The sequence below is a fragment of the Stegostoma tigrinum genome, chromosome 32 (assembly GCF_030684315.1).
Source record: "Stegostoma tigrinum isolate sSteTig4 chromosome 32, sSteTig4.hap1, whole genome shotgun sequence".
Lineage (NCBI taxonomy): Eukaryota > Metazoa > Chordata > Chondrichthyes > Orectolobiformes > Stegostomatidae > Stegostoma > Stegostoma tigrinum.
In genome coordinates this window covers 11,343,655-11,355,968 of record NC_081385.1, presented here as the reverse complement: position 1 = coordinate 11,355,968, position 12,314 = coordinate 11,343,655, and the positions used below count along the sequence as shown (strand labels likewise).

At 40.7% G+C, this 12,314-nt stretch overlaps 1 long non-coding RNA gene across 1 annotated transcript; it reads right to left on the bottom strand.

The window, feature by feature from the left end:
• Positions 1–3,685: 3,685 nt before the first annotated feature.
• Positions 3,686–10,857, bottom strand: LOC125467055 (uncharacterized). Its single transcript, XR_007250555.2, has 3 exons — positions 10,799–10,857; positions 5,638–5,987; positions 3,686–4,237 (listed from the first exon to the last, which is right to left on the bottom strand). It is a non-coding gene; the product is annotated as an uncharacterized LOC125467055 (long non-coding RNA).
• Positions 10,858–12,314: the final 1,457 nt, after the last annotated feature.

Here is a 12,314-nt window from a genome sequence, read left to right as displayed (position 1 = left end):
GACCAGGCAACATTTTATTGCCCAGAGTCAACCACATTGATGTGGGTCTGGAGTCACATATGGGCCAGACCAGGTAAGGATGTCAGTTTCCTTCCCTAAAGGAAGGGCATTAGTGAACTAGACTGGTTTTTCCTGACAATTGACAATGGATCCATGGTCATTAGATTTTTTTTACTTCCAGACATTTTGTTGAATTCAAATTCTACCATCTGCCATGGTGCGATTTGAACCTGGGTCCCCAGAATGTCTCTGGATTAACAGTCCAGCAATAATACCAGTAGGCCAATGCCTCCCCCATGTGTTATGTGTCATGAGAACATAAGGAATGGGAGCAGGAGCCGGCCATTTAGCCCCTCAAGCCTGCTCTGCCATTCAATATGATCTTAGACCATAAGATATAGGAGTGGAAGTAAGGCCATTCAGCCCATCAAGTCCACTCCGCCATTTAAATCATGGCTGATGGGCATTTCAACTTCACTTCCCTGCATTCTCCCCGTAACCCTTGATTCTTTGTGAGATCAAGAATTTGTCGATCTCTGCCTTGAAGGCAACTAACGTCCTGGCCTCCTGCACTCTGTGGCAATGAATTCCACAAACCCACCACTCTCTGACTGAAGAAATGTTGTCTCATTTCACTTTTAAATTTACCCCCTCTAATTTTAAGGCTGTGCCCATGGGTCCTAGTCTCCCCGCCTAACGGAAACAACTTCCCAGTATCCACCCTTTCTAAGCCATACAATATCTTGTAAGTTTCTATTAGATCTCCCCTCAACCTTCTAAACTCTAATGAGTACAATCCCAAGATATTTAGCCCTTCATCATACGTTAAACCTACCATTCCAGGGATCATTTCTGTGAATCTCCGCTGGACATGCCCCAGGGCTAGTATGTCCTTCTTGAGGTGTGGGCCCAAAATTGGACGCAGTATTCTAAATGGGGCCTAACTAGAGCCTTATAAAGCCTCAGAAGCTGGGTCTTAGCTGATTTTAAAGATCTTAGCTGATCTTTTCATGGACTCAGCTCTACTTTTCTTTCAGTGTCACATTTCATGGGGCTCCTGAGAGAGATGTGAGAGCCAAATTAACATATTTTGTTGATTACTGACAGTGGCCTTTGGTATGCACAGAGACCAGTGAGTGACAGGATGTATATGTTAATCTGCAATTGGGGAAATACTGAAATTGTAGTCAGTTTCAGGTCGCTTAAAAAAACTCACAGGAGGCAAAGTCAAAAGAAGCCTTGAACATCATGAGCAGAGTTCAACTTTTAACTGGCAGGTAACTTTGTCCTACACAAGTGTCACATAATATGCACCTCCAGCAAGAAATTATTTAACCACATCCGCTCCATTTACTACAGTATGATCATCGTTGAGTCCCCTACCACCAACATTCACCCCAGAAAATCTTAACTAGAATAGTCTCCAAATGTAGTAGCCATTTAAATAAGTCAGCTCATGGGTAGTTTGCAAGAAGTAATTCAGCTCCTGACTCTCCAAAGATTCACCAGCTATAATGTGTAATTCAAGTGTCAAGTAGGGCAGGCCGTCCTGGACAAGTACAGTTGCAAAAACACTGAACATAAGCCCAAGTCATTAATGAACTGTCTTCAACAGCAAGGCTCACCACCTCTCTTTATTTACTTGTGGGTCTTGGGTGCCACTGGTTTGGCTAGGATTTATTGACCATCCCTATTTGCCCTTGGGAAAGTGACGGTGTTCATAGAATCCCTACAATTTGGAAACAGGCCCTTCAGCCCAAAAAGTCCGCACTGACCCCCAGAGTATTCCACCCAGACCCATCTCCCCATAACCCACCTAATCTACACACTATGGGCAATTTAGCATAGCCAATCCACCTAACCTGCACATCCTTGCACTGTGGGAAGAAACCAGACGACCCGGAGGAAACCCGCACAGACATGGGGAGAATGTGCAAACTCCACACAGACAGTCGCCTGAGGCTGATTCTGTGAGGCAGCAGCGCTAACCACGGAGCCACCGTGCTGTTAGCTGCCTCTTGCAATGCTGAAGTTGACATGATATAGGTAGACCCACAATGCTGAGAGGAAGTTCCAGGATTTTGACCCAACAACACTGAAGGATATAATTCCAAATTGGGATGGCGATTGACTTGGAGGGGAACTCCTGGGTGATGGTGTTCCCCTATATATTTGCTGCCCTTATCTTTTTAGATAATAGTGGTATAGAGTTGGAAGGTGCTCTTTTACAGCCTTGGTGAATTTCTGCAATGAATCTTATAGATAGTGTACACCCTGCTGCTACTAAGCATTGGTGGTGGAGAGAGTGGAAGTTTATGGATATGATAGCAATCAAGCATCTGCTGTGTCCCAGATGATATCAAGCTTCCCTCACTGAATAGTCTCAATGATTGTGTTTCCTAGTAACTAATTTAAGATGCTGCGTCTGCACTATTATTTTGATGTTACTCCAAACCTCTTAATCCACCCCACACAGCATTTATTCTGAAACTGCTCATAAATGTGGCATTAGAATACCACCTATACAGTCAACAGTCGTTTTGTCAAAGTGCTCATTCAAATGGTGATTGTTACCAAATGAATTTCTTACAGTGATTATTTGATAGAGCAAGAAACTTGCAAAAGCTGACAAACTGAAACAAAACCAAAAATGCAAAAAGCTAACAACATCTCAAGAGAAAAGGCAAATGAAGACTTATCTCAATTTATCAGACATATCTCTGATGTTGCAGTGTATTCTTTTGCAAACCCTATTTAATGCAGGAAAGTCATGTTGTATGGTGGTACTTCTAGAGTGTTGTTGGAGTTACACTCATCCGGATTGGCGGTGTTCATTCCTGGCTTATGTTTTGTAGATAGATAATAGGCTTTGGGGAATTAGGGGCTGAGTTAATCAATGCAGGATTCATAGCCTCTGACCCGTTTTATTAATCGCTTTATATGACTACTTCAGTTTCTGGTCAAAGGTATACCCCCAGGATGTTGACAGTGGGGGAACTCAGTGATGGTAATGTTATTGAATGACAAATGGCAAAGATTAGATTCTGTCTCGTTGGAGATAATCATCATCTGGCACTCATGTGACGTAAATGTTTCCTGCTACTTCCTAGCCCAAAGCTGGATGTTGTCCAGGATTCTCTTTATTTGTTCAGTGCTTCACTATCTGAGGAGTTGTGAATGGTGCTCAACAATGCTGAACATCCCCACTTCTGACCTTATGATTGAGGGAAAGCCATTGATGAAGCAGTTGAAGATGGCTGGGCCTAGGACACTACCCTGAGGAACTCCTGCAGAAACATCTTGGAGCTGTGATGACTGACTTCCAACAACCACAACCATCTTCCTATGTATCAAAAATGACTCCAATAGAAGATTGTCTCGTAGTAACTGATAAACTAAGGTAACAGTCAGTGAACTATGGACCTCTCTCAGAGTATAGATTAGAGCTTGTATGCATAAAGATCGTAGCTACTATTCCTTTACTGATGCCCCACCAAACCCTCCCAAATATTTCTGAATCCTAACACTCAGCACAAATCATCTATGCCACTCATCTACATTCCTGGAAAGAGACCAATCATCCACTATGAAGTGAAAAGTCCACAGTCACAATATCATATCGATTTAATTTTTAATCTTGTTTCTTTAATGCACCGACAATGCCTGTGTTAATTTAGCCTTTAAGAATCTCTTAACAATGTCTTATTCTGACAGAAGTTTCCAGGATCTCTGGTGAGCCAATATAAAAGCTCAGTGAACCTTTCCACAAAAATCATGTATCAGGAATGTTCAAATTGCAACCTTCCCACCACTACTTTTCCTAAGTCTAGCAATCCATCTTTTCAAAGCCCCAGGTATCTCACACCTATTTCGAATTTCAAGAAAGACCATTGACCAGAAATGTTAACTTTGTTTCTCGCTCCAGAGATGCTAGCAGACTTGCTGAGTATTTCAAACAGTTTTCAGTTTTATTTCAGATTTGCAGCACCGACAGTATTTTGATTCTGTTTCTTAGTTGCTGATTCATCCTCTTTGAGTTTTGCGGATCTGGAATTTTGGAAATGGCTGCTTGTTTTGGTGGATGAATTTCAAACTGGAACATCAAGATCTGGCGTACCTGCAGCTCGGAATACATGATTCAGACCACACTCCTGCCAACTCCATAAACCGATTGGGATCTTCCTCACCATATGGCATGGTTTCTGCACTGTGTTAGTGCCTTCACATCTCACTTTCCCTCAGGAAGAATAAGAATTTCTTTTAAAATGCTTTCAAAATTTACTGAATGAGTAATAGAAACTGCAGAAGATAAGAAAGCTTTGTCTTCCAGTTAATGTTCTCTTTTGTTTAACAGAGCTAACCACATACAGATTAAACATTTTAGTTTCTGTTCCAATGCATACTACCTTTGTGAACAGTACCTCCTCTTTAGCGAATAAGCTTCTGCTATTTGTTGATTGTCAATACCTTGTCTTATTTATTCATTGTTGCTTTAATTACAGACCTCTGGGAATGTTTCACTTGCCCAAGCCTTCTCCATTCACATCTGAGCATTTTAACAGGCTCATACCTAACTTGCTTTGTCCAAACAATCACCACAGATCACTCACACATTGCAAAGGTGCAAGTTGCCTTATTGTAACCTATTCTTTCTGAGTTATGAAAGAACTTACATTGATCCTTTCACATCTGTCATGCCAAAGTAGTTTACAGCAAACAATTTTCCCCTGAAATATTGTAATTTAGGAAATACAACAACCAATTTGAACACAGGAAGATCCCAAAAGCAGGAAAGTGCTAATGGCTGGCTAATGGTATTAGTTGAGGATTCAATCACTGTCATGCCACCATGGGTAGGTCAGCTGTGTTTCTTTAACAGAGTCCAATAGCAAGATGACTTTAATGTGCTGACAGAGTCTTCAGTTTAACAGCTAATCTAAAGGTATTTGTTTCATTAACCTCACCAGGCTACAGATATACAGCTGAATTCCTGTAATTTCTCACATTATCCGTCATGCCAAGGAATGCTGTGTGATTGATCCACCTCCTCGTATACCTGAAGGGCCGAGACCATTTGTAAGACTAACTCGGCAGAAATTGTCTAACTTAGCACAAGTAACAATTAAATCAGAGACTTTCCTGTCAGGGCATCTCAGTTCATTTCTAAAGAAAGGAGATGTGGTAGTATTTTGGACTTCTGCACCATATCGCCAGGAGCCAATCATTTGCTTTTGATGGCAGTAGGTAAATATATCAGCCACCAAAAGTTTCATAGATATGATAATCTGAATCTGTTCTCCTGAGTGTGCTCTAGGTTACTCATTGAAGCAGCCTGCCTGGCTCTGAAATTTCCTTCCGACACATTATTTAGTAGAATCCCTACAATGTGGAAAGAGGCCCTTTAGCTCAACAAGTCCACACCAAAGCTCAGAGAATCCCACCCAGACCCAACCCCCTAACCTACACCTCCCTGAACACTACGGGCAATTTAGCATGGCCAATCCACCTAGCCTGCACATCTTTGGACTGTAGGAGAAAACCCGAAGGTGGAATTGAACTTGGGTCCCTGCTGCTGGGAGACAGCAGTTCTCACCACTGAGCCGCTGTGGCTCCTCTAAAACACTCCTTAAAACCTACCTCCTTTGACCCAATCTTGTGGCCACCTGCCCTCATGTCTCCTTATGTAGCTTGGCTTCAAATTCTACGGTTGATCACTCCTGTGCAGCTCCTTGGGACAACTTCTGATGTGAAAGGCGCTAGATGAATGTAAGTTGACCCTGTCCCACTGCCAGCAAATGGTGGTGCTGGTTGAGAAGGTCTAGTGGCATAGAGTAGAAGAAGGAAGGCAATGTTGGTCCCAACGCCTCGTCGATTTTTGTTGTTCTTCAAAGAATGTCTTAGAATTGTTCACATTATCCTGAACAAGCAGAGAGGACTTCAGTTTGATGTTTCAGCAAGAACCCATGGTCATTCAGGACTCATTGCACCTTGAAAGAGCAAGACAGTTTATGTGACAAACCCCAGGACTGAACCCTTAAGCCCACAATTATCCATGTTACATCATAACTGTTAGCAAAAATTACAGAGACTAATCCAGGACAATAGATTGTTTTAATTCTGCAATGAAAAATTGCTGAAGAACCTAAGCAGATCTTGCCGTATGTTTGGAAAAATAAAACAAAATTAATGTTTCAAGTCCATTAAAGATGCTTTGGAATTCTTTTTCTTGATTTACTGATGTTGGTGTCACTTTTATTATTGTTTGAATAAAGCATTTTTAAAATGTAACTGACTCTCATTTCTCAGGTGATGCTAAAATTTTTTTTTAAAATCTTACTTTATTTCTCTATTGACCATTTCAGAACAGGAAAACAAATGTGAGGAAAGGCATGGAGTCATAGAGATGACATCATGGAAACAGACTCTTCGGTCCAACCAGTCCATGCCTCATGTCTTTTTCAAAATATCTCTTCTGTCCCCTTAAAAATGTGCCCCTACTCTTGAAATTCCCCTTCTTAGGGAAAAGGCAATGACCATCAATTCCATCTATACCTCATTATTTTAAAAACTTCTTTCAGGTCACCTCTCAACCTCCTGCGCTCCAGTGAAAGTAATCCCAAACTATCCAGCCTTTCCTTTTAACTCAAACATATCATATCCTGCAACATCCTGATAAATCTTTTCTGAACCCTCTCCAGCTTAATAAGACCCTTCCCATAACATCCTTCTGGTGACCAGAACTGGACTCCAGAAGTGACCTCACCAAAGTCCTGCACAACCTCAACATAACATCCCAACGCCTATTCTCAAAGGACTGAGCAATGAAGGCAAGTGTGTCAAACACCTGTCAAAATATGACTCAAACTATCAACAGTTATGTTCCTGCACCCCTACAACATTACCCAAGGCCCGATCCTTAATTGTATAAGCCCTATCTTTGTTTGTTGTACCAAAATGCAATCTCCTTGCCTTTATAAGATTGAACTTCATCTGCCTCTTTTCCCATTGACCCATTTGATAAGATCACTTTGTAATGTTAGAAAACCCTTTTCACTATCTATATCGCCAACTGTTTTGGTGTAATCTGCAAACTTACTAACCATGCCTTCTACATTCTCACGCAAATCATTTATACAAATGGCAAAAAAAAGGACCAGAACCAATCCCTGTGGAACACTGCTGGTCACAGGCCTCCAGTCTGAAAAACATCCCTCCATTATTACTCACTGTCTCCTGCTGTTAAACCAATTATGTATCCAGCTGGAAAGCTCACCCTGAATTTCATGTGACCTCACTTTACTAATTAGTCTGCCATGCTGAACCTTGTCAACGGTTTTATTAAAAGTCAAACAAACAATGTCTACTGGTCTGCTCTCATCAATCTCTTCAGCAACTTCCTCAAAAAACTCAATCAAGTTTGTGAAATATGATTTTCCTCACACAAAACCATGCTGACTGTTCCTAATCAATTTTGCCTCGCTAAATGTCCATAAATTCTATCTTTTATAATCACCTCCAATAATTTACCCACAGCCCTCAGGTCTATAGTTCCCCGATTTCTCCTTGTAGCCTTTCTTAAACAAAGGTACCACATTAGTCACCTTCCAGTCATCAGGCACCTCCCGCATGGTTTTACATGAGGCAAATATTTCTGCAAGGGGTCTCGTAATTTCCTCCCTTATTTCCAACAATATTCTGGGATACATTTGATCATGTCCTGGAGATTTATCCATTCTCAAAGACCTCCTGAATGTCTTCTTCTGTAATGTGAACTGTTTTTAAAACATCAATGTTTATTTCTCTGCATTCTCTACTCTCCATTTCTTTCTCCACAGTAAAACTGATGTGAAATTTTCATTTAGTATCCCTCCCATCTCCTGGGGTTCAACACAAAAATGATCTCCTTGATCTTTAAGAGGCCCTACCCTCTCTCTAGTTACCTTCTTGTTCTTAATGTATTAGTAGAATGTCTTTGGATTATCCTTAATATTATCTGCCAATGTTATCTCATTTACCCTCTTTGCCGTCCTAGTCTCTTTCTTAAGAATACCCCTACATTCTTTATATTTTTTAAAAGATTCAATTGAACCATATCGTCTATATCTAAACCAAAAGGTTCTCTTTTATTTATGACTAGAACCGCAATATCTTTATTCATCCATTGTTCCTTAATCTTACCAGCTTTACCCTTTGCTCAAACAGGAACAAAATGCCTCTGAATTTTTCATCATCAAACTCTTGAACACCTCCCACTTATCAGACATCCTTTTATTTGCAGACAGTTACTCCAATCAACTTTTGAAAGTTTCTGTCTCATACCATTAAAATTTGCTTAACTCCAATTAAAAACATTAACTTTTATGGAAGGTTTATCCTTTTCCATAACCATTTTGAAACTAATAGAATTGTGATCACTAGGCCCAACGTGTTTCCCCACTTTTACTTTGGTTGCCTGCACTGCCTTAGTGACCAAAAGAAGGTCTAGCTTTGTTCCTTTTCCAGTAGTTGCATCCGCATATTGAGAAAGAAAATTTTCTTCAGCACATTTATCAAATTCTTCACCATCCAAACCTTTAACACTGTGGTAGTCCCAGTCAATGTTTGGTAAATTAAAGTCCCCCATTATTATTACCTTATTATGCTCACATATTTCTGACATCTCCCTATACATCTGTTTCTCAATTTCACTCTTACTATTGGGGAGCCTATAGCACAATGCCATCAAAGAGATCTTTCCTTTCTTATGTGTAATTTCTACCCAGATATTTTCACTGGTGTTTTTTCAGAAATATCTTTCCTAGTTACAGTAATGTATTCCTTAATCAAAAACGCCATACCACCCTCCTTTCTTGCCTCCTCTTCTATACTCCCAAAGCATCTAAAAATGGGAATAGTCAGCTGCCAGTCTTGTCCATCTCTCAGTCAAGTTGCTGTATGAGCTATGATGTCCTAATTCCCCATTCTCAAACAGACCTTGAGTTCAAGATAATAAAATGTGAGGCTGGACGAACACAGCAGGCCCAGCTGGAGCTCAAAAGCTGACGTTTCAGGCCTAGACCCTTCATCAGATAGGGGGATGGGGTGAGGGTTCTGGAATAAATAGGGAGAGAGGGGGAGGCGGACCGAAGATGGAGAGAAAAGAAGATAGGTGGAGAGGAGAGTATAGGTGGGGAGGTAGGGAGGGGATAGGTCAGTCCAGGGAAGACGGACAGGTCAAGGAGGTGGGATGAGGTTAGTAGGTAGATGGAGGTGCGGCATGGGGTGGGAGGAAGGGATGGGTGAGAGGAAGAACAGGTCAGGGAGGCAGAGACAGGTTGGACTGGTTTTGGGATGCATTGGGAGACCTTGAGTTCATCTGCCTTACCTGTAAGACCCCTTGCATTGACGTAACTTCAATTTAGTTCTTCAGCGTTACTACATACTCTGACTCTCTCATTTTCCTTTCTAATTGACATGCTCGCCTCACATTCAGAACTTACCCCACCAACCCTTCCACTTACCCTGCTACTTCAAATTCCTCCACTCATCTTCTCGATCAGTATAAAATCTCCCTGTTAAGATGTTGGTCTCTATCCAGTTTAGGTTGGAGCCTTTTCTATCCCAAAAGACATTCCAATTGTCCAAAACCTGAATCCCTGAACAGTACACCAGCTCCTCAGCCATTGATTCATCTCCTTTTACCTCTTGTTCCATCCCTTGTTTGATATTGGCATCAGGAGTAAACCAGAAATCACTACTTTTATGGGGGTTTTTTAATCTTCTACCCAACCTCTCATATTCACTGTGAACTGCTTTAATCTTTTCCCTAAAAACCTCATTCCTACCTACGTGTACAATAATTTCTGGCTTCTCCACCTCACCTTAAACAATATGTTTGAAATATTTAGAAGTGCCCATATCCTAACACTAGCAAAGCAACAAACCTCTAAATTTACTCTCACTGCCACAGAATTGCCTGTCTATGCCATTGACAGGAGACTGCCTTATAATAATAATTCTACTAAAGCTTATTAAACGCTACATAAGAATTGTTCCAAGTGTCCAATAACTGACAGGCCCTTCCTTTTTCCTTGGAGAGACTATCCCCTTCAACTGTTCCAAAAACCAAATATCTATCTGATAGAGGAATAGCTACCAAAGACTTTTGAACTTCTTACCTTTCTTGACAGTCACCCATCTATCTGACTGATCCTGCTGGGTTATAACTTCTCTAAATCTACAAGCCATCTCACTCTGTACCTTATACATGGCCTTAATAACATTAAGCCTTAAAGAAGAAAAACATGTTTCAGTAACACTTTATATATAAAATAAACCACCTTTCATTACCTACAGAAAATAATGTTAAGACAGAAAAAATTTAAGAATATATACGTCAACCATAAAAATTAAATGAATTCAACCACTTAGCTGATTAACTGGATAAAAACAATACCTCTTCATTAAATTCCTCCAAAAAAAGCTTCTCCAGAGCTGACCACGCATAAGACTCTCTAGAACAAAAACACGACTCCATATTTATGTATTTATTTAGATATACTATATAGATCTAGTCCGAATTGCCAGCATTTGGCTTATATCCCTCTAAACCTTCCTGTTCATGAACCCATCCAGATGCCTTTTAAATGTTGTAATTGTACCAGACTCCGCCACTTCCTCTGGCAGCTCATTCTCTACATGCACCCTTTCTGTAATTTATCTTTCCACTGAGTGGGATTCCAACATTGCAGATAAAACCAGGAATGATCTGAATGATCAGAAATCAATGACAGTTCTCCCAAATGTGAATAATACTTACTACAGTCCCAGTACAGATGAAGTAATGAGAGCAACTCTAGGCTCAGAGCCTTATATTGGGTAAGTCTGTTGCGTAACGAACCGATCATGCTTATTTTAACATTGCACATCAGAGTGTTCAGACACCCTGTAGTTTTATCTTCAGTTTATTAGCTCATACTAGTCTGAAGTCCAGCAGGAATTAAACCGAACATTGATCATTACCATGGGCTTTGTACCAGCATTATCCTTGTGTAAACATTCAATCTAGGCATTCCAGCAACCAGCCTATTCCCATGGTTCTGCTCATAATAAGTACGAACTCACCCTTTCTCTTTAAACAATCAAGTTTTGCCACAACCCTTATACCCTAGAACAGCCACTTGGCTGAAATCCATTCCTTGATGTGAGTAAAACTACTAGAAACCTGGCCTGACCCAGAATTGAAAGCAATGACTTCTTTTTGAATTCCCCAATTGCACGCTATGAAAAACAAGGAGTGAACAATTTGACCGCTTAAGTTCACTCCACCATTCAACTCATAACATTCTACCTCAACTGAGGGGAAAATGTAGGAGATTGGCAATAGGTAACAATGTTGATGCTGTAGCCATTGATACATTAGTCGACATCCAAATCTTGTATGGGATATGGTTTCTCTCACTCACCAAGGCAGTGTTCAGCATTTCAGGGCATTTGCAAGCTATGTTCCCTGAGAGGCCATTGGACTAAAATGTGTATCCTCTCAGGAGGCTTGCACAATGTGGTGCAGTATACAGAAGATACTCTAACTGCTTACAACCAGTCTGACAACATGTATGCTGGCATTATGCATCTCAAATACCAATGAGTCCTTGAGACGAACACGAGACCCTCTACATTGTAGAAGCCAAAGGACCTTCTAGAAATCATCTACCAATATCCTATAACATGAAATGCAGAAAAGTTTATCAGAATGGCTCTTCTACAACTGGTCAGGTTGCATATTTCTGTTAAAGGAAGACGTCAATAGGCAACATCACAACTGAGTAAAATTCAAGAGGGGAATCAGTGATGTCTTGTGATCCTAAGTGCGTACATGGTTTATGAGAATCCTTGGGTGCGTTGATATTGTGTTTAAATTCATATGATTGAATCCTCATGCATTCTGCATTGATGCTTGGAATTATTTGTGTACAGAGTAGCATTAAGACAATGTACAATACAATTCTAGAGACTGCTTCATCTACCTTTCTCCATATAGTCTGCATTGATTGCTGAAGTAGATAGTGATTTAACATGCTTTCAAACTGTATATTGCCAATTTTTCATAACCTACAAGCACTTCAGATGGGCAATAATCTTGGTCAAAAATTCACACCTGGTCAATCAAGGATGCATAACTTGTTTTGGCTTCAGAGGGAGAGCCTTTTTCCCAGGATGGTGACGGCGAGCACGAGGGGGCATAGCTTTAAATTGAGGGGTGAAAGATATAGGACAGATGTCAGAGGTAGTTTCTTTACTTAGAGAGTAGTAAGGGAATGGAACACTTTGCCTGC